A 23,788-nucleotide genomic window follows, 5' to 3' on the forward strand; every position below is an offset into this window, starting at 1 on the left:
TTGTATGTTGCACTGGAACTAATAAGGCAAAATCTTTCCAGAGACTGTTAGCATGTGTACACATGTCAAAATAATAACATACCAGAAAATGTACTGCATTACTCTGCAGCCTTTTTTTAATGCATAATTTAGTCAACACTGCTGCATAATTTTGTCCTCCTTTGCTTGCTGCATAATTAATTCCAGTGGCCCCACAGCAAGCAGCACATGTTAAAAGTGCTTGTGAATGAAGCAGAGAGACTGGAAGGTTTGCAAACTTAATTTGGCGTGCCTGCAAATTCTGCATTGCCAATCCCTGGTAAATTGCAGCTACTACCTCTGAAACAAGGCCAATGGAGGTACCTATGGGTGAGGCAGACTGGCCTCAAGGGCAGGTCCAGCCTTAGCACTGGTGGTGCACTGTGCATGAATGTTTGTTATTGCCCCCCAATGACTACCTCTGCCATGGATTCCCTTACTACCACCCTTTAACAGTGCCCCTCAAGTCTCCATAACCACACTCTCTCTGATGCATTTAATTTGATTTACAGCGCCGCTCATACCAGTGTAGGGTGGCCGAGCACTTTGCATCTCACACATTACTCAGAGACAATCAATATGTGTGTAAATCACTGTATAGAAAATGTTACATAAGACTAAGGACTACAAGGTGTAGGAGTCACTTGACAACCATACTAGTAGGCCATATAGGTTAATAGTGATTGGTCTGGAGAAACACAGACTCAGAATTTAAAACGTAATACCATGGTTGGGGGTTCTCTTTAATAATCAGAATGGATTTCTGTCCAAAAGAACACTTTTTGCAACATTAGGATAACCAAAGACTGGGGGGAAAAACACAATGCTCTAATTTATATTTTGCAGTTTGTATGCAGCTCTTAGATGACAGTTAATAGCGCACGGTTCTATGTTAGGATTTTAACTTATAAACTGCAAGCAACAAAAGGATTTCTCTGACAAAAGCAGCAGCCCACTGACATATTTACATTATGTGCACTTTGTGATCTGCATGGTACATGTTCTTTGCAGCAGGCACATTAACCCTATGTGCTATCTTTCCATGAGTCAAAACTTCCACTAGACAAAACTCCGATCTCTCTCTAGGAAGAACATTAAACACCAGAGTCATCATGACATTTTTATTGTTGCCGAAAATTGCTGGAGGCCAGGAAGGAGGCAGCAAACGCTTTTAAAAACTTAATATACTTGCACACATAATGCCTCCACCCAAAGTCAGGGCCCGGTCACACCGGTTGCACTGCCCTAGAGCTGGCCCTTCAAGGGTCCTGTGACCTCAGTGACAGAGTCACTGTTGTTCTTGGCTGTACTGCTTCATAGGCCTGCTAGCAAGACTGGAGGTGAACTTCAGTATGGATTGTGGTGGACAAACCTTGAAGGTTACCCCAGACTTGCCAGTGCTAGGGTCCACCTGCTGGTGCTAAGACACCAGCGCTTCTAAGGTCTTGCGAAGCCTTCTAAGGTCTAGCATGGGATTGTGCTCTCAGGAGAGTCGTCTGGTGGACTGGTTATTAAGGCTGAACCTGGTTCCCCAGATCCAAATTCAGCAGCTCTGGCCATAGTGCCACATCCTCTCCCCCACTGAACACCATACTGCCCCACTGAGAAAAACTCACACTACCTTCAACTACAACCCAATTGCTGCCGGCTATAAACACCCGGATGAGGCTCAATTTAAATGACGCAATAGACAAGAGCAATATGCGACCTACAAAAAAAAGTAACATCATCCTGAAAAAAGCAAACACTCATAGGGGGATGCAACATTTAGCAAACCATGTGAAATGTAAGCAGGAACAACATGGTTACCTTAACGCTTTTACACTCACGATTCAGAAATTAGTGAGTGCTTTTGCCTGAAAAGTTAAGGACATGACTACAGGGCCTTGAATGGACCCATTTCAATGTCCATTGCTGTTATCCTTAAAAAACGTTAGCAGTATGGTAAAAACACCACATCCCTGGACGCAGAGCTACAGTACACATTTTGTTTTCCAATCCACACTTTGCAGTACCTCCAGGATTGGTGCACTAGTTGCAAGCCCAGGTAAAACAAAGACAAGAAAACAAAAATAGCGCTTCACTCGCAAACTCTGTAAAAGTGGCGCTAATGTGTTTGGGTGTGAATAAAATCAATCTGGCCAGTTTGCTACCACTCTGTCTTACTTTAGTTAGTTTTCATATTTTTTTACCTTTTATTACAGATGCTGCACTTTGGAATTAAATACGACATTTCCACCAAAATTTATTTTCTTTTTTGGATCAATTTCATAGGGGAGCAAATAAAACAAAGGAGAGGAAAGAGAGTGAGAACCCCATCTTGAAGTCACGGTTTTCAGTAAGAGAAGAACTGCTAGACAGAAAGAGAGGGAAGAATTAAAGAGTGGGGAGGGGCAGCTGAAGCAGAATAGCAGAAGTGGACACTGTATTTTTCTTCTCTGAGCAAGAAGGAAAAGACAGAGTCCTGTTACTTCTCTGCCGCCCGTCCTCGAATGCTAGGAAACGCCGAGCTTTATTTAAAGGCGATGGTGATTTCTTGCGTCCCGGGACGCATTTTCAAAATAAAAAAAGTAGGGGAACGGAATCCTTGGAATTGAAGAAGTAGGGGCATGGCGTGCCCTTCCGATCCCGCCCAATTCGACCACTGCCCATACCTAATCCTGGTTGTGCTGTTGATTCTTTGGTATTCCACAAATTCAGAGGTAGTTATTGTCTAGCATGTCATTGTTTTGCAGCAACCCAGCCAAAGCCTAAATAAACTATTCTAGGCAGGCTCACAGGCGCCGGCACCTTGTTAAAGGTTTTGAGTGCGCGCGCACTAGGCGCTGGGCACATCCCAGCCTTGTGCTGGACCTACTCAAAATGTTGAAGGCCACCCATGCATACATTGTCAGTTCAGTGATTGTGTTTTAGGTGTACCTTAAAAGTCATTTCAGCTTCTGCATTTCCTGGTAAAAACTTTCAAATGAACGGCAGAAGTCTTCTTGAAATATAATATTGATAGCACTGTTCTCTTCTTTTGGAAGTCAGTTTGACGACATGCAATAGTAATGTTATTTAAACATGAAGAGAAGTGAAGCCCATGTGAATTTCTCAGCAGACTCGTCAGAGACACGATCATTTACTAACATTTCGCACGAAGAAGGTGAAATTGTTTTTCAAGTGTCAGGTGGAGCACAGAGAGAAGCGCACGAGGCAAAATCCAGGTGCAAAATTACAAGCGAAACCGAGGGGATGTGAGAAAATCGAAACGTAAAAACAAGGCACTGGAAGAGGGAATGGATGAGCAGGTTAATGGAAGGTGACTCCGAGCCAGCGGAGCAGACGAGCCCGCAGTTCCTGGGCGCTGGAGTAAGCTGTGACGGAAGTCTGTTGAAAGCGAACACCCATTAGGGGCATGTCTCTGAGATTTGGAAACTGTAGACAGCCTCGCTCAGGGGAGGATGCGCAGCCATCTCTAGCCCAGACAATAATGCCAGCCTGGAGCCAAGGTGAGTGCCAAGCGGTACGCGAGGCTGAATGAGAAGTGCATCTCCGATGTGAGTGGTTCGTGTATCCATGACATCAGTGCTTTGTGGATGGGGAGCGCTTGGATTCCAATGCAGGCGAAGTCTGTAGGGGGAGCTGCAGACAGAGAAGAAGGACACCGATGAACTAGATAGCTGCAATCAAATCATGCGGACTCTGCGGGGATAGGGCGGGACAGACAGATGAAGGACAACTATAAATTAGTGAAAGTGAAAATAATCGCGGTCAAGCGCGGCGCGCGCGCCCGCGCACATGCACTGTAGCTCTAGGCTGGCCTGGTAGCACTTTTTGGAGCCCTCTCAATAAGTCTCGCCAGACCAGCGCATGCGCTGGGTCAGTCGAGACCTAAAAACTATGAATAGCATATTTACCATCTTCATTTTAGCCAAATTCTACCGGTTCAGCAATAGTGAAGTCGAGACTTAGGCTCAAACGTACGTTTATACAAATTTAGAAATTTCAAAAATGCCCTATTTTCTTTTATCTTACCATCTTAGTTTTCAGTTGGGCATCCTGTCTACCCTGCTACTCATTTCAATACCAAGATAAATGTATTCTATTGATTGCTTGGCAACTGAGTGGACCTCATGTCAGACGACATCCTGCCTTAACTTTATGATATTAGAGCACCGCTGGACCAATCGCCCTGGGTGAAGGTGACACACAGGAGGCTGTGATATCAGCAATTATGCACTCGGTTCCTATCTGTAGTCATGACTGCAAGGCAAGGAGGAGGTGGAATGGTAAGGGGCTCTGAACCAGTCAATGCATTGGGGCCTTTTTGAAAGTGGGATGGAGATATAAAAACAGGGATTATCCTTAAAAATCCACCACGAGCCTCAAAGGCAACACTGTCCTCGGATGGAATATTGCTAGCACCAGGATCTAAAGCAGGCTTTGGTAGCCTTGGAGGCAGTCAGACTTTTATTAACTGTCATGACCAACAAAATGTGATATAAAATTCTTTCATCTTGACAAAATTCTATTCAAACACGGGACCCCACTATAAGGTAGTGAGGCCATTCAGATCTAGTGAACGTCTTTTTGATTGCCCAAAGGAATGATTGAAAGTTTTACTTACCATATATATTGGTAAAATGATGCCGGAAGACTTTTTTTTTTTGGCTTTAGTCTCAGCGATGCAGGGAAAATCTGTTGTGAAACGCTGCCACTGCTGGTCATTCAGTATAATCTGCAGATGGAAAAGTCCACTGTTAGTGCATTTACTATAAGCAATACAAAAAAAATCTTGATTTTTATAATGCGTAAACAGATCAGTTAAATGGAGCCTGTACTATTGTGAAATCAACAGCTCCTTAGAAATTCAAATCTCACTTTGTGTTTTCAACCTTGCATGCTTCTCTGAATCCCATGTCTCATTTGCTAACGCTCTCTCATTTGTGGCATGTACATTAGGAGATAGATAAATGGGTCTTGTTGCCAGCCAAGTGGCAGTGTACCCTTCTCACTTCAATTGTTTTAGGATATGGCAGACCAGTAGCAATTATGTCAGCTGATAAGTTGAGAGAGGAAGGCTTATGCTACAGTTAATGGGAATAATAAAAACTATGAATAGCATATTAACCATCTTCATTTTAGCCAAATACTACCGGTTCAGCAATAGTGAAGTCAAGACTCTTAGGCTCAAACGTACGTTCATACAAATTTTGAAATTTAAAAAATGCCCTATTTTCTTTTATCTTACCATCTTAGTTTTCAGTTGGGCATCCTGTCTACCCTGCTACTCATTTCAATACCAAGATAAATGTATTCTATTGCTTGCTTGGCAACTGAGTGGCCCTCATGTCAGACGACATCCTGCCTTAACTTTATGATATTAGAGCACCGCTGGACCAATCGCCCTGGGTGAAGGTGACACACAGGAGGATGAGATATCAGCAATTATGCACTCGGTTACTATCTGTATTCATGACTGCAAGGCAAGGAGGAGGTGGAATGGTAAAGGGCTCTGAACCAGTCAAAGCATTGGGGCATTTTTTAAAGTGGGATGGAGATACAAAAACAGGGATTATCCTTAATCTACATCGAGCCTCAAAGGCTGCACTGTCCTCGGATGGAATATTGCTAGCACCAGGATCTAAAGCAGGCTTTGGTAGCCTTGGAGGCAGTCAGACTTTTATTAACTGTCATGACCCAACAAAATGTGATATGCTTCTTTCATCTTGACAAAATTATATTCAAACACGGGACCCCACTATAAGGTAGTGAGGCCATTCAGATCTAGTGAACGTCTATTTGATTGCCCAAAGGAATGATTGAGAGTTTTACTTACCATATAAATTGGTAAAATGAAGCCGTACGCCGGAATACTTTTTTTTTTTTGGCTTTAGTCTCGGCGATGCAGGGAAAATCTGTTGTGAAACACTGCCACTGCTGGTCATTCAGTATATTCTGCAGATGGAAAAGTCCACTGTTAGTGCATTTACTATAAGCAATACAAAAAAAATCTTGATTTTTATAACGTGTAAACAGATCAGTTCAATGGAGCCTGTACTATTGTGAAATCAACAGCTCCTTGGAAATTCAAATCTCACTTTGTGTTTTTACCCTTGCATGCTTCTCGGAATCCCATGTCTCATTTGCTAACGCTCTCTCAACTGTGGCACGTACATTAGGAGATAGATAAATGGGTCTGGTTGCCAGCCAAGTGGCAGCGTACCCTTCTCACTTCAATTGTTTTAGGATATGGCAGACCAGTAGCAATTATGTCAGCTGATAAGTTGAGAGGAAAGCTTATGCTACAGTTAGTGGGAATAATAACAAGCATTGGCATAGCCAATAGGTCTCGCCTTTGGGACCTTTTAAGTGTTTAGCCATGCAACAGTTGCATAACTAAATACTTATAAGGTCCCAAAAGCGAGACCTATTGGCTATGCCAAGCGGCCGCGAAAGTGAAATTGACCGCGATCGCGATCAAACATCAAAGCGAAAGTGAAAGTAATTGCGGTAAAGCGTGGCGCACGCGCCCGCGCACATGCACTGTAGCTCTAGGCTGGCCTGGTAGCACTTTTTGGAGCCCTCTCAATAAGTCTCGCCAAACCAGCGCATGCGCTGGTTCAGGCGAGACCTAAAAAAACAACAGTAATCGGGAGAAACAGGAAGTACTCAATGACAGCACAAACAGCTCCAAAAAGCCAATAGAGTCCATAAACCTGCTACAATATCTCAAGAAAACACAAAGAAACTCCAGAAAAAAACGCAGGATGTTGAATGGAAAAACAAATCTCCAAAAACACTGGATTTTATTTTGTAAAATAGCTTACATAATATTATTAACCCAACACCATGCCCCTAACTAAATCATCCAAATGGGGGTAACATACATTACCAGTCCCCAAACATTTCCTGCAACACCCTCTCTCTCCTAGCAACATCGAACCCTTCCTTACAGCGCACAATGCCCAACCATAATTACCCACAGTTCTCCAAACCCACTCACCCACCACTTAGATGTTTCCACTTCCTTTCAAAAGGGCGACTCAACCATCAGCTCTTCATTCACAAATCTATACGTTTTTATTGCTTTTGTGCTCTAGGTTTGGGAATATTTGCAAAGTATTTTTAATGATAACTTTTTTTAGATTACTATTTTAAAGAAGGGTTTCTTCTTGACCTCGATAATTTGACCATCAACTGCTAAATCAAAAGCATTCGCACTCGAGGAAAAGCTGCTGAAGCCCAGAGACAGAATCTCAGCTCAAGACACACATCAAGAATCAAAGACACGTCAATGGGACTGGAGAAAAAGTCAGTGTAGCTCAAGAAACCGCATACAATCATGAAAATCAGGAAAACAAATGGAGCTCAGGATGGCTGAGAAAGTGACAATCATCACTTCTGTGATTGGCAGGCATGAGTTTGATTCCTGACAAGGACAGCTCAATCTTTCATCATTCCTAGGCTGACAAACTGGGTCCCACCTTAGCTTGGGTAACACTAACATCTGCTAGTAACAGTATTAATGAATAAACATACATTAAAAGCAGTGACGCTCTAGGAAGGAGAAAATAAGGTAAGGTGATAGAAATCTATAGCAACTGAAGGGAGGAAAATCAAAAGCAACTAAAGAAAAGCTAATTGAAATTAAGATAACACCAACTGAAAAAAAAAGATAAGAAACTCAAGTGAAAGCAATGTTGCCAGATTGGGCTATTTCCCGCACAATTGGGTGACATTTTTCCCAGTTGTGCGGGAAAAATCCATGCCTGGCGGGGGGATACTTTTTGGGCGGTATTTAGTGCAGTGTGCGCAATTTACTGGTTTGGGCGGGCGCCGACCACAAGGAGTCCTGGCGTGCGCCTATCACAGTGGCGCAGAAGGTGCTAATAATTGGAGGCGGACCCAAGACCACACACCCACACTTGTGTGAATTGTGGTGAAGTGCAGCCAAGACACCTAGCATGGTAGTGTGTGTGCGGGCCAATGTGAGTCCCCAGGGCTGTCAATCTAGAAGCGCGCAAAAGCGCTACCAATGATTGACAGCTCTGGGCGGCGCCGCGCTGCCTATTCCTGAAAATGCTGGCTGGGGGGGGCTCTCTATTTCGGAGTTTCGGCGCATGTCACTCGGGACAACAACCCTGGACGACTGCACAGGGTTGGAGGCATAAGATGGCCGTGGAAGTTTCTTTGTGTGCACCCTCCTGTCTCAATTCGGGATCTCCACCCTCTGACTCCTCTGCTTCGGTCCTCATGCAGCAACCGCCGGCCGCACCGGTACATGGCGCAGGCACCCCGTTGAGGTATGGTTGGTATGAACAAACCTGCACCCTTTGTTGATGGCCTCAGTTATAAGTATAGTTATAAGTCAGACATTGACAGTAAATAAGGAAGGCTCCTGTTTCTCTTCGAGGAAGAACTAACTGCCTTTATTGCTTTGTAGTTTTATCTGTATATCTCTTTGAAGCCCTAACAACAAGCATTTGTAGAGTGACAACATGCTACTTCTGGGAGTATTGGGTGGAAAAGGTAAACAACCTTTACAACGCAATGCTTTTACAACGCATTTTTTACAACGCAAAAGCTTTTACAACGCATGCATTTACAACGCATGCTTTTATATGGTAAGTACTTTTACAACGCATAGACCTTTACAACGCATGTTTATTAATTTAAAAAAAAATTTAATTAATTAATATTTTAGTATTTAGTAAACATATTAATATTTAAAAAATGATAGAGTAATATTTGAGTATTAATAAATAAATAAGAAAAAGTAAAATATATGAGTAGTATTATAAAAGATTAATACTTGAGTATTTTTAGCTTTCTTTTTTAAAATGTTAATAATTATTTAAAAAAAAGAATGAGTACTAAAGGAGTATTAAAGTAAAATAAAAAAGATATTGTTAAATAATAGAGTATTAAAAATAAAGAAAAATACTTCAGTATTTATAGTGTATTTAATAATAATTTAAGTAATAAAATAAATAATATAAAAAAAGATTGCGTATTTATTGATTAAAATAAAATAATAAGAAAATGTAAAATACTTGAGTATTACTTTTAAAAAAAATGGAAATTAATAAATAACCCATTTATATTAAAATAACATTTAATTTTTAATTATTAATTATATTATTAATTAATATATAATTTTTTATTTGAACTGTAATACTAAAAATAATTTAAAAATATATATGAAAACTTTGCTCCTTCTTCAAAGTTTCCAAGAAAGAGTAGAAATTAGGATGAGGTTTGCCAATTGTATGGTTGAAGGAGTTATGCCATCCCTCAATGGCATTATTTGTTTTTGCTTCTCCCTCTAAACAGCTCGTGTAACAGTTCCACCACTCCACATGGAATCGTGGCTTCCTCCTGCGACCCGATCTGCTTAGGTGCCCAATCCATGTGTCCTCAAAATAATTTAGGATGGGTGCCAATTGTTCTTCATTACTTGTAAAAAAATCAGATTCTGTAATAGCAGTGTAGTACTCGTCCACACTATCGGGAGGAACAAAACAAAGTGCTGTTAATTTTTTTAATTCAAACTGTTGTTTGCTATCTCGACAGTATTCTGCAACCAGGGATGTTTTTTGTAATTTACGCCAAAATGCCTGGGAAAAATGGAAAAAACATCCCTGAATTTGGGTATCCATGTACGTTTTAGTGATCACATTGATCATGCTCAATTCAAAATCTACTATTATTTTCCTTGGACTTTGGGAAGTTTTATTTTTAATAACTGATAAAAGTTCAGAGTATGTTGCAGAAGTCTTATCAGGTAGCAAACTATATACTAAGGGGATTACATTATTGTTAATTTTTGCATGTATAGTGTAAATTTGAGTGAAAGGATGGGGTGTACTTTTAAACGTCCCATCCATCATCCAAATTTCACTATTTTCTAACTTAGCTAGGTTACGTGGGGTACTAAAAATAAGAATTCGTTTCGGAGGGTTTTCGTTATCATGCAGAAGGAAAGGTTCATCAGCAAAAGAAATAGAAAGATCATGTGGAATTCTAATATCAGAAAATGTATGTGGTGTAGATAATTGGATGTTACTTGTCTGCTTTTGTCTTTGAATAATTTGTCTCAAATTAGGAATTATAGGCATATTACTAGCAACATGACTGGGGACATGCTGTGCAACCTCTCTTAAAAGGGATCCGGTAGAATCATTGGAGGCGCTTGCAATGGCTTTCATTTCATTTACAGTTTCTCTTATTTCTACCTCCATTGCAGAGGCAGAGTGGTTATGTTATGTTGTTTTTACAACTAAATTATCAAGTGTAACCGCTCTGCCACTGCAATGGGTAGAGTAGTATTGCACACACCTCCAATGATTTCTAGGAAAACTTCTTCTTTCCTTACTATATATGTATCCTGCATGGTTCAATACATTTTTCCCTTTCCTAGATTTAATATATTTAGCAGCTTCAAGAGTAGACATTATCTGTGAAGAGAAGAGAAGAAAAAAAAATTAGTCTGTACAAGTAAATACACTAGCTCTAATGTTACCCCTACACCATCCTACACTTTCCCTACTGCTGCACCTTCCTTGAGTTAGAATAGTAATTTTTATCCCTACACCATCCCACACTTTCCCTACTGCTGCACCTTCCTGGAGTTAGAATAGTAAATTTTACCCCTACACAATCCCACACTTTCCCTACTGCTGCACCTTCCTGGAGTTAGAATAGTAATTGTTACCCCTACACCATCCCACACTTTCCCTACTGCTGCACCTTCCTGGAGTTAGAATAGTAATTGTTACCCCTACACCATCCCACACTTTCCCTACTGCTGCACCTTCCTGGAGTTAGAATAGTAATTGTTACCCCTACACCATCCCACACTTTCCCTACTGCTGCACCTTCCTGGAGTTAGAATCGTAATTTTTACCCCTACACCATCCCACACTTTCCCTACTGCTGCACCTTCCTGGAGTTAGAATAGTAATTGTTACCCCTACACCATCCCACACTTTCCCTACTGCTGTACCTACTGGGAGTAAGAATAGTAATTGATATTCCTACTACAACCCATAGTTTATATATTGTGGCAGCTTATTTTAAAAATTAAAAAAAAAGGTTAGTCCATAAGATTGTTGGATTTATAAGAGTGTTTATTTTAAATACCTTTTGGTTTAGGAGATATTTTCTAGGTTTTACTTCTGGTATGGTTATTGCCTGCTGGCTTGAGTTTTGGGTTGTTTGGTCTTCTTTTTTTCAACTTTTCATATACAGTAGCAAAGATTTATCTGAAAAACAGATAGAAAAAACAATTCAGAACTGGGAAACATTGTCAATGTTTTGAAAAATTGAACATTTATATTGTTGGATTTATAACAGTGTTTATTTAAAATACCTTTTGTTTCTGGTGTTTCTTTCTTGGATTTGCTTGTGGTACGGTTTTGGCCTGCTGGCTGGAGTTTTTGGTTGTTAGGTCTTCTGTTTTTTGACCTTTGACAAAGTTGAAAAGAATTATGTGAGAAAAACAAAAAAAATACTATTAAGAAATGAACAATTTTGACAACGTTGGAGAAAATTGCAACATTTGTAAACTTGTTTGTAAAGGTAACATTTTATTAAAGTCAATCACATATTCCCTGCTGCTGCACCTATCTTCAGTTAGATAAATAATAAGAACCCCTAAACATCCTACACTTTCAAAAATGTAGTACCTTCCAGGATTTAGAATAGTAATGAATACCCCTACACCGTCCCTCACTTTCCCTTCATCTCCACCTTCCTGGGGTTAGAATACTAATTGTTACTCCTACACCATCCCACACTTTCCCTACTGCTGCACCTTCCTGGAGTTAGATTAGTAATTGTTACTCCTACACCATCCCACACTTTCCCTACTGCTGCACCTTCCTGGAGTTAGATTAGTAATTATTACCCATACACCATCCAACACATTAATGATGCACCTTCAAGTAGTAAAAAAAGTAATTGTTACTCCTACACCATCCAACAGTTTTACGAATGGTGAAGTAAATGTTTTTATTTTCAAAATTTTACATGTATATGATAAATTTACCTTCACATTTAGAAAGGTGAGTCGTGTAGGTTGTGTTGAACGAAAATTTTGCAAACGATATGTTGGTTTTGATAGAAAAACAAATTCCTGTTTTAGGAAAAAAAAAAGATAAGTCCGCATATATTAAAGTTACTTCACAGAAAAAAAATGGTTAGAGTACATTTTTTGCAGCATTGTTTGGATGGTAATGAAACATGATTTTAAAGAAAACATGGTGTTAAAAAATAATAGAAACTTACTTGTAGTAGAAAAGAAAGAATGCTTCTCCAATGGATTGCAGTGTTCTCTCAGTCTAGGAGTCAGAGGGTCAGGTTTTTGCGTCTGGTCTCTCTGGTAGTTGATAATCAACTGATTGTAAAATGGTGTCTTGCTGGTATTTATAAGTTTTAGTCAGTGTCATTATTGATTTTTTTAAAAACTGCGTTCGTTGTGTTTTTTATTATACTTTTATTTGCTGTGGAAAATTATAATTTAAAATAGCATTAAAAGATGTGTTTTATTAGCTCCGTTTTGGCATCCATTTTGGAACATGTATTTTGCTATTGTTTTCATAGAAAGTGTTGTAGGACAAGTTTTAGATGTGGGATGGTTAAAATGGCGACTATGTGTATGTGTTGTGTTTTAATCCGTTTACTTATTTTCTGAGATAATCATGGTTTGCATGTATATTTACTGTTCTATTATTCGTTATTTGTATAAAACTTTTAAATTTGAAAAAACAGATTTTAGGAAATTGGAGTATTATTTGTAATGCTAGAGTATTAATTTTAATACTAGAGTATTAATTTAAATACTCGAGCATTCATTTTGTAATGCATTTCAGTTAATTTACATTCAGTTTTGCTCCACATTTTAATACACTTCCCCACCCTAAAACCCCTAATTTCCCTGCATCCCGTGCCAGATTTTATTGTACTTTTAAAAAAAATTATATATATTTTGGCGTTGTAATGGTATGCGTTGTAATTGTTTTCGTTGTAAATGCACTTTTAATTATTTTACTCAGTTTTGCGTTGTAACAGTATTCGTTGTAAAATAATGCGGTGTAATAGTGTTTGCGTTGTAAAAAATGCGTTGTCATGGTATGCGTTGTAATAGCATGCGTTGTAACGTAATACATCCGGTGGAAAAGCGTGCTCTTCTTGTGACTCGTGTTTGTATTGTTTCAGTGTCTTACGTGTTTTGCTATCGTGATTGTATGCCTGCGCCTTGTGTAGTGAGGGGAAAAGGAGCGAGACGTAGGACGCATAGGCTTGTGAGAGTTGGGATGTGAATGGAGAGAAATTCGAGAATGTGGTGTGGCCGGCGTGGGACGTATTTTGTGTGTGTGTTTATTATTATTATTATTTATTATTATTATTATGTTTTATTATGTTTCTTATATAGCGCCTGAATGACCCCCGAAGGGGTATCTCCGCGCTTGCCTTGGGAACCCGTCCTGGCTTTTCTCTGTGAGATAGCCCCTACAGGGCATCCCCAAGGTGAAAGCCAGGCATCCCGCCGCGGGGGGCCGTTGTGGAGATTAAGCAAGCTTAATGCCCAGAGTTGCAGAGTGTGAACCCATGATTAGGTCAGGCACCGAAGCGAGAATTATCGAGTCCATGGACATTTGAGCTCAAGACCCTGCCGCGTCGGGAATTGAACCCTGGTCCCGGGTCTGACCTCTGCTTCAGGGTCTGCCTGCTCTAACCAGTGAGCCACACTTCTCCTGCTTCCAGGCTGTGCCGGTGAGCATATAGCTGCGCATAAGCTTTGAATTAAGTAGTGATATATGGCTGTACTAGTGGTGGGGCCTACCTACCTTATGGTAAAAGATGCCAGTATTTCTTGAGCATAATCCCGAGTCTTGTGTCGCCCTTTTCCATCGCTACCCATGCAAGCAGCTCTGTCCTCTCCCCTTTAGACTATCTTGGGAAGAGCTAACTCATCACTGTCTTGTATCGATTATTCTACCCGTTCTTTACTGATGTAAATTGCCATGCTAGGTAAGTCTTTCAGCAGTGATTCTCCCCTTGCATTTAGTACAGCCATACGCCCATATCACAGGCAGCCCAGGAGCTCAATTCGGTCACAGCGCTGGAGAGTCTGGCCTGAGCCTTCTCTGTGCCTGCTTCAAAAATGTTGCAGTATGTTGTTAAAGACTGGCTTCACGAATCCTTTCCCTTGCCTCTTTATTTTATATTTTTTTAAAAGCTCTTTTGGGCCTTTCGTGAATGTAAACAGCTTACGCTGTAAAAAAAAATGTACATATGGATAAAATGTATGGTCACTCGTTTTTTTGCTCACTGTGCCACCTCAGTTTTGACCCGGTCATATACAAATCATGTTTTACACTGATCCTCATGGGAACAGTCCAGCCCAGGTTCTCCCTGAACCGGAACCCAAGCAACCTAGGAGGAGTCTCAGCCTAGTTAGGGCTCTTCAGCCACGTATTGCGTGGTTCGAGTGAGACTGGGATGAGCATCACACCTTTTAGTTAGCAAATATTGAAAGCCTTGTGATGTACTGTTATTTATTGTTCCATACACATAAGTGGCAGGTTTATGTATGTCTGGCACTGCTGTGCTTACAGTATGCCAAGGTGTGGTATTTTCATTTTTCTTGTTTTTATAATTTCTGTCCACTTGCAAGGGCCAATATGGTGGTGGACAATCTATTTGTTGTTTGCTCTTAGACACAGTTTTTGTAATGTATTTACAAGATCAAAATGGCAACTTAAAAATGCAGTACTAATAGAATCTGCTGTCTGAATCACTCACACCAGCAGTTGGACAAACTGAACACATTAAGCTCTTTGATATTGTTCAATGTCAGTTAGCCCCCAGATTTTGGTAGAGATGCATATTTTTCTGGAACAGTGTCAAAATATGTTTAAAACGATTATCAGTTTCTTCTTACATATCCGGAGTATGTATATTTATATGTTTAGGTAAATATACACTACTGTCTCTAGGGGCAAATAAACTTCATAAATAATATTGTAAAGTGTAAGAAATTGGGTTATTAGTTGAGAACAGTGAAAGCCCCACTCAAATAATAAACACAGTCGCTGTCGGGGTGCGCCACAAAAGGCAATAAATACATTTGTGATTATCCCACTGGTAGATTGGCACAAAAGCCATCAGGCTTAACTTGAAAGCAATGTTTAAAATAATTATGCAGCACTCCAGCACTAATAAAGTGAAACACAATTCCAATTCCAAATCAATTTACAAAATGGAGCGAATTTGAATTAATAAAATGACAAAATCCAATTAGTAGAACCTAAGATGGGTCTAAGGTTCACATGACAAAGTCACAGTGAGGACTGGTCTTAAAAATGAGTAGCGTTAAGGCAGGTGCCCAGTTAACTCTCTCCCACTATCTGTATATTGAATAGAATGTATATTTGTCCTTAAAATTGTTTCTGATGACTATATTTCTGCATAATTTGAGACTTGCAAGTTTGGGCTGGAACTGGTCTGCGTTGGGCTGGATTTGGGCTTATATTTGAGCGGCTTTGGGCTTGGGATGGGTCTCAAAATCTGGCAACACTGAGTGAAAGGCAAAGCAACTCGGGAAAGTTAAAATCTGGGAGGAGGGTGGGCGTGTCTTGGGCGCCTGAGATAGCGGTCGCGAGAGCCTGCAGCTCCGCGCCGGCCTACCATATATCCTGCTATATCGGTGATAGCTCGGTGGAGGACCCCTCGGGGACCAGGAAGAACTCCGGAACAGGTTTTGTGCTGCTCACTGCCTGGCGGAGCATGAATAGCTAAGTCCAGAAGGGGACGCTCCGGATGACACAGGCCCAAGATGGCGGAAAAGGTGTCGGAGAAACGAAGCGATCCGGGCGAAACCAGGGCCACGAAAGTCGGAAATGCTAGCCCAACGCAGCAGTACAGCACCGGCTGTGACCCCCTAGCGGATTGAAGAGAGGCACGAGAGTCAGCCTGCTGGATCGCAGGCAGGGCCCTGGAGGCCGACTACAGCCCCGGTGATGGAGGAGCTGTGCCGCCATGAGGAGCAGGTGGAGGCCTGGAGGTCTGACAGCGCCCTGGGAGACGAAACGCAACAGAGCAGTACCCATGCAGTAGGGGAGCCGACCGGAATGCTGGCGTGAGGAGGCGAGTTGCAGTGACCCCTCGGGGCTCGACTCTGGGCAAATAATGAATAGAGAAGATTAGCAATGCCAGAGACTGCTAACTCCAGGGAGCTGAGGAGAGTGAGGGCCTTGATTTATTGGGGACGCTACACGAATGAGGCCTTGAATTCGGAGTGGCTCACCCGTGATCTAGAGGCAGGAGCCACAGGAGAAGACCGAGCACAGCCCAGGGCCAGGCCCAATGGACCACAACTCGGAAGCCTGCTTAGAGGGGGACGGACTAAGTAAGGTTCATACCACACCGGACCCAAGAGAGTCCCCAGCAGGCGGGCTTTGGCCCCCGTCTAGATATATTGGCAATAAATTTAGTCGATTGGATTTAGGAGCGGTGCAGTCACCAGGGGAGTTGTGCTCACGCCCCACAGCACATGGAACTTACCTGATGGTGGGGGAGTGTGTGGCGCTGGACACAGCCCAAGCCCAAGGAGACCCAGGAACTACCTTGGTTTGGACGTTTAAAAGAAGCAGTACTTCACCCAGAGATACACCTGAACCCAGATAGCCAGCTGCTGGGGCTAGATGACCCCATCCCTTAGAAGGTCTGGGGCATATAATTGTGCTCACGAGCCAAAGCGTTACCCCAAAACGCACCTTTGTTACGATAGCACTGAGGGGGATCCTCCCAATACAATGGGCATACCTAGAGCGAGACAAACTGGGCCCACCCAGGAACAAGAAGAGACCTGACATGACAGAATGCAGGGAGACCAGGAGGACCTAGTACAACAGCAATTGACTAAAATATTGGAGGCAATCGCTGACCCGAAGGCCACCTTGCACCAGGATATAAGCACGGTATCAGTAGGGTTGGGTCTCCTTGGAACCGAACATAAGAAACTGTCTGAGATGGTGAAATAGACGGAATCCATACTTACAGAGCTGGAGCCAGCCCAAAAAGAACTGACCACACAGGTGGAAGACCTAGCGGATAGGGTCCGCTTGCTGGAGAAATGAGCTGAGGATGCTGATGGTAGGAACAGGAGAAACAAAATCAGGGAATTGGGCCTACCAGAAGGAGTGGAAGGGAGCGACATGGTGGCCTTCCTGGAGCAGTGGCTCCAGACGGTGGTTGCATCTGAGGGACTATGAACCTTTTACACCCTGGAGAGAGCGCACTGTGTTTCAGCTAAGCCTCCGGCCCCAGGGCGGCCCCGGTGGCCGGTGGTGGCTAGGCTCCTCCACTTCAGGGATAGAGACACCCTCTGGCAACAGGCTCGGAGTGAGGGCCCGTACGATGTGCACTACAACAGAGTCTCTATTTCCCCGGACAATACGTTTGATGTTCCAAAATTACGTGCCTCCTTTCTTGAGGTTTGAAAGGACTGAGAGAAGGACTTCAGTACTCCTTGATATTACCAGCTCGTCTGCGTATACTCCCTGATGGGAAAACTCATTTTTGCGATGACCCGAGGTCTGCGTGGGAATGGATTGAAGCCTACAGGACCGAGGGCCCCCAGGCATTTCAGAACAATAGGGTACCACCATAGGCTCGGGAACCCAGGAAAAGACCCAAGAGGCGACCAGGGTGTGGTGCCCAAAAGAAGTAGAGTTCTTCACAAACTAAACAAGCATTGGCATAGCCAATAGGTTTTGCCTTTGGGACCTTATAAGTGTTTAGTTATCCAGCACAATATCCTTGGTGCAACAACATCAAGTGTTGCATAGCTAAACACTTATAAGGTCCCAAAGGCGAGACCTATTGGCTATGCCAATGCTTGTTAGTATTTGTTTGGCATTTCACTGCCCAGTTTAATCAACCAATGGATACACGATTATTTAAGGTTATAATGAGTTATTGACATTAAAACACATTCACAAAGTGGGATATGCTTCTAATCACAGAATGTCCCAAATACGATAAAATGTGGAAGCACAAGACATTTGTCGCCGAGCCATGGAGTTTGTCATCAGCACTTTTCCCTTTTTCCACAACAGCAGTTCAAACATGAATGGCAAAATATCCTAGTTTGCAAATGTTTTCTATATAATTATAAAGCGGTACAAAAGAGGGTGTGATGGACGGAGCATCAGAACCAATCAAACACTCACACCCAGTCAACAGATCTGGGTTTGATCCATCACCGTTCTTTAGCCCACTCTGCAACCCCAGTTCAGACATGGCCATATGCAAATCAGTCTGACCCTGTGCCTTATGGGAACAGTCCAGCCCGAACTGCCAAACCATGTCTTCCCTGGACCGGAAACAAGCTGGCTGAAGACGGCTGAAATGCCAGAAACCGGTCCTAGGAAGCTTGTTTCCGGTCCAGGGAAGGCATGGCTTGGCTGTTCGGGCTGGACTCTTCACATGAGGCACAGGGTCAGACTGATTTGCATATGGCCATGTCTGAACTGGGGTGGCAGAGTGGGCTAAAGAACGGTGATGGATCAAACCCAGATCTGTTGACTGGGTGTGAATGTTTGATTGGTTCTGATGCTCTGTCCATCACCACCCCCTTTTGGACCGCTTTCTATATAATTATGGCTGCCATATTTGCCTCATAATGCAAGATCTGCTGCATGATCTGACCATTTAAACTAATAAATTGTTTATAGCTCAAACGTATCAAACGTTAATAAAAAATGTGACTTGTTTTGCTGCGGAGTAGATGGCTTATTGCAAAGGTTGACTGATCACCTTTCTCACTGTTGCACTGGAACTAATAAGGCAAAATCTTTCCAGAGACTGTTAGCATGTGTACACATGTCAAAATAATAACATACCAGAAAATATACTGCATTACTCTGCAGCATTTTTTTAATGCATAATTTAGTCAACACTGCTGCATAATTTTGTCCTCCTTTGCTTGCTGCATAATTAATTCCAGTGGCCCCACAGCAAGCAGCACATGTTAAAAGTGCTTGTGAATGAAGCATAGAGACTGGAAAGTTTGCAAACTTAATTTGGCGTGCCTGCAAATTCTGCATTGCCAATCCCTGGTAAATTGCAGCTACTACCTCTGAAACAAGGCCAATGGAGGTACCTATGGGTGAGGCAGACTGGCCTCAAGGGCCGGTCCAGCCTTAGCACTGGTGGTGCACTGTGCATGAATGTTTGTTATTGCCCCCCCAATGACTACCTCTGCCATGGATTCCCTCACTACCACCCTTTAGCAGTGCCCCTCAAGTCTCTATAACCACACTCTCTCTGATGCATTTAATTTGATTTACAGCGCCGCTCATACCAGTGTAGGGTGTCCGAGCACTTTACATCTCACACATTACTCAGAGACAATCAATATGTGTGTAAATCACTGTATAGAAAATGTTACATAAGACTAAGGACTACAAGGTGTAGGAGTCACTTGACAACCATACTAGTAGGCCATATAGGTTAATAGTGATTGGTCTGGAGAAACACAGACTCAGAATTTAAAACGTAATACCATGGTTGGGGGTTCTCTTTAATAATCAGAATTGATTTCTGTCCAAAAGAACACTTTTTGCAACATTAGGATAACCAAAGACTGGGGGGAAAAACACAATGCTCCAATTTATATTTTGCAGTTTGTATGCAGCTCTTAGATGACAGTTAATAGCGCACTGTTCTATGTTAGGATTTTAACTTATAAACTGCAAGCAACAAAAGGATTTCTCTGACAAAAGCAGCAGCCCACTGACCTATTTACATTATGTGCACTTTGTGATCTGCATGGTACATGTTCTTTGCAGCAGGCACATTAACCCTATGTGCTATCTTTCCATGAGTCAAAACTTCCACTAGACAAAACTCCGATCTCTCTCTAGGAAGAACATTAAACATCAGAGTCATCATGACATTTTTATTGTTGCCGAAAATTGCTGGAGGCCAGGAAGGAGGCAGCAAACGCTTTTAAAAACTTAATATACTTGCAAACATAATGCCTCCACCCAAAGTCAGGGCCCGGTCACACCGGTTGCACTGCCCTAGAGCTGGCCCTTCAAGGGTACTGTGACCTCAGTGACAGAGTCACTGTTGTTCTTGGCTGTACTGCTTCATAGGCCTGCTAGCAAGACTGGAGGTGAACTTCAGTATGGATTGTGGAGGACAAACCTTGAAGGTTAACCCAGACTTGCCAGTGCTAGGGTCCACCTGCTGGTGCTAAGACACCAGCGCTTCTAAGGTCTTGCGAAGCCTTCTAAGGTCTAGCATGGGATTGTGCTCTCAGGAGAGTCGTCTGGTGGACTGGTTATTAAGGCTGAACCTGGTTCCCCAGTTCCAAATTCAGCAGCTCTGGCCATAGTGCCACATCCTCTCCCCCACTGAACACCATACTGCCCCACTGAGAAAAACTCACACTGCCTTCAACTACAACCCAATTGCTGCCGGCTATAAACACCCGGATGAGGCTCAATTTAAATGACGCAATAGACAAGAGCAATATGCGACCTACAAAAAAAAGTAACATCATCCTGAAAAAAGCAAACACTCATAGGGGGATGCAACATTTAGCAAACCATGTGAAATGTAAGCAGGAACATGGTTACCTTAACGCTTTTACACTCACGATTCAGAAATTAGTGAGTGCTTTTGCCTGAAAAGTTAAGGACATGACTACAGGGCCTTGAATGGACCCATTTCAATGTCCATTGCTGATATCCTTAAAAAACGTTAGCAGTATGGTAAAAACACCGCATCCCTGGACGCAGAGCTACAGTACACATTTTGTTTTCCAATCCACACTTTGCAGTACCTCCAGGATTGGTGCACTAGTTGCAAGCCCAGGTAAAACAAAGACAAGAAAACAAAAATAACGCTTCACTCGCAAACTCTGTAAAAGTGGCGCTAATGTGTTTGGGTGTGAATAAAACCTTTTATTACAGATGCTGCACTTTGGAATTAAATACGACATTTCCACCAAAATTTATTTTCTTTTTTGGATCAATTTCATAGGGGAGCAAATAAAACAAAGGAGAGGAAAGAGAGTGAGAACCCCATCTTGAAGTCACGGTTTTCAGTAAGAGAAGAACTGCTAGACAGAAAGAGAGGGAAGAATTAAAGAGTGGGGAGGGGCAGCTGAAGCAGAATAGCAGAAGTGGACACTGTATTTTTCTTCTCTGAGCAAGAAGGAAAAGACAGAGTCCTGTTACTTCTCTGCCGCCCGTCCTCGAATGCTAGGAAACGCCGAGCTTTATTTAAAGGCGATGGTGATTTCTTGCGTCCCGGGACGCATTTTCAAAATAAAAAAAGTAGGGGAATGGAATCCTTGGAATTGAAGAAGTAGGGGCATGGCGTGCCCTTCCGATCCCGCCCAATTCGACCACTGCCCATACCTAATCCTGGTTGTGCTGTTGATTCTTTGGTATTCCACAAATTCAGAGGTAGTTATTGTCTAGCATGTCATTGTTTTGCAGCAACCCAGCCAAAGCCTAAATAAACTATTCTAGGCAGGCTCTCAGGCGCCGGCACCTTGTTAAAGGTTTTGAGTGCGCGCGCACTAGGCGCTGGGCACATCCCAGCCTTGTGCTGGACCTACTCAAAATGTTGAAGGCCACCCATGCATACATTGTCAGTTCAGTGATTGTGTTTTAGGTGTACCTTAAAAGTCATTTCAGCTTCTGCATTTCCCGGTAAAAACTTTCAAATGAACGGCAGAAGTCTTCTTGAAATACAATATTGATAGCACTGTTCTCTTCTTTTGGAAGTCAGTTCGACGACATGCAATAGTAATGTTATTTAAACATGAAGAGAAGTGAAGCCCATGTGAATTTTTCAGCAGACTCGTCAGAGACACGATCATTTACTAACATTTTGCACAAAGAAGGTGAAATTGTTTTTCAAGTGTCAGGTGGAGCACAGAGAGAAGCGCACGAGGCAAAATCCAGGTGCAAAATTACAAGCGAAACCGAGGGGACGTGAGAAAATCGAAACGTAAAAACAAGGCACTGGAAGAGGGAATGGATGAGCAGGTGAATGGAAGGTGACTCCGAGCCAGCGGAGTAGACGAGCCCGCAGTTCCTGGGCGCTGGAGTAAGCTGTGACGGAAGTCTGTTGAAAGCGAACACCCATTAGGGGCATGTCTCTGAGATTTGGAAACCGTAGACAGCCTCGCTCAGGGGAGGATGCGCAGCCATCTCTAGCCCAGACAATAATGCCAGCCTGGAGCCAAGGTGAGTGCCAAGCGGTACGCGAGGCTGAATGAGAAGTGCATCTCCGATGTGAGGGGTTTGTGTATCCACGACATCAGTGCTTTGTGGATGGGGAGCGCTCAGCACTGATGGACGGGCGCTTGGATTCCAATGCAGGCGAAGTCTGTAGGGGGAGCTGCAGACAGAGAAGAAGGACACCGATGAACTAGATAGCTGCAATCAAAGCATGTGGACTCTGCGGGGATAGGGCGGGACAGACAGAGATGAAGGACAACTATAAATTAGTGAAAGTGAAAATAATCGCGGTCAAGCGTGGCGCGCGCGCCCGCGCACATGCACTGTAGCTCTAGGCTGGCCTGGTAGCACTTTTTGGAGCCCTCTCAATAAGTCTCGCCAGACCAGCGCATGCGCTGGGTCAGTCGAGACCTAAAAACTATGAATAGCATATTTACCATCTTCATTTTAGCCAAATTCTACCGGTTCAGCAATAGTGAAGTCGAGACTCTTAGGCTCAAACGTACGTTTATACAAATTTAGAAATTTCAAAAATGCCCTATTTTCTTTTATCTTACCATCTTAGTTTTCAGTTGGGCATCCTGTCTACCCTGCTACTCATTTCAATACCAAGATAAATGTATTCTATTGCTTGCTTGGCAACTGAGTGGACCTCATGTCAGACGACATCCTGCCTTAACTTTATGATATTAGAGCACCGCTGGACCAATCGCCCTGGGTGAAGGTGACACACAGGAGGCTGTGATATCAGCAATTATGCACTCGGTTCCTATCTGTAGTCATGACTGCAAGGCAAGGAGGAGGTGGAATGGTAAGGGGCTCTGAACCAGTCAATGCATTGGGGCCTTCTTGAAAGTGGGATGGAGATACAAAAACAGGGATTATCCTTAAAAATCCACCACGAGCCTCAAAGGCAACACTGTCCTCGGATGGAATATTGCTAGCACCAGGATCTAAAGCAGGCTTTGGTAGCCTTGGAGGCAGTCAGACTTTTATTAACTGTCATGACCAACAAAATGCGATATAAAATTCTTTCATCTTGACAAAATTCTATTCAAACACGGGACCCCACTATAAGGTAGTGAGGCCATTCAGATCTAGTGAACGTCTTTTTGATTGCCCAAAGGAATGATTGAGAGTTTCTTACCATATAAATTGGTAAAATGAAGCCGTACGCCGGAAGACTTTTTTTTTTTTTTGGCTTTAGTCTCGGCGATGCAGGGAAAATCTGTTGTGAAACACTGCCACTGCTGGTCATTCAGTATAATCTGCAGATGGAAAAGTCCACTGTTAGTGCATTTACTATAAGCAATACAAAAAAAATCTTGATTTTTATAACGTGTAAACAGATCAGTTCAATGGAGCCTGTACTATTGTGAAATCAACAGCTCCTTGGAAATTCAAATCTCACTTTGTGTTTTTAACCTTGCATGCTTCTCGGAATCCCATGTCTCATTTGCTAACGCTCTCTCAACTGTGGCACGTACATTAGGAGATAGATAAATGGGTCTGGT

General features: G+C 42.6%; 2 long non-coding RNA genes across 2 annotated transcripts in view; both read right to left on the reverse strand.

The window, feature by feature from the left end:
* The window catches only part of LOC146811416 (uncharacterized), a 232,224-nt gene that overhangs the window by 147,380 nt on the left and 61,056 nt on the right, over positions 1-23,788 (reverse strand). Inside the window, exon 3 of the long non-coding RNA XR_014966735.1 lies at positions 23,422-23,542. This is a non-coding gene — a long non-coding RNA (uncharacterized LOC146811416). The remainder of the gene's footprint in view (positions 1-23,421; positions 23,543-23,788) is intronic.
* LOC146811418 (uncharacterized) lies at positions 10,161-12,140 on the reverse strand. The gene is made up of 4 exons (XR_014966736.1): positions 12,053-12,140; positions 11,375-11,469; positions 11,146-11,267; positions 10,161-10,460 (listed from the first exon to the last, which is right to left on the reverse strand). It is a non-coding gene; the product is annotated as an uncharacterized LOC146811418 (long non-coding RNA).

The sequence above is a fragment of the Triturus cristatus genome, chromosome 7, assembly GCF_964204655.1.
Source record: "Triturus cristatus chromosome 7, aTriCri1.1, whole genome shotgun sequence".
Lineage (NCBI taxonomy): Eukaryota > Metazoa > Chordata > Amphibia > Caudata > Salamandridae > Triturus > Triturus cristatus.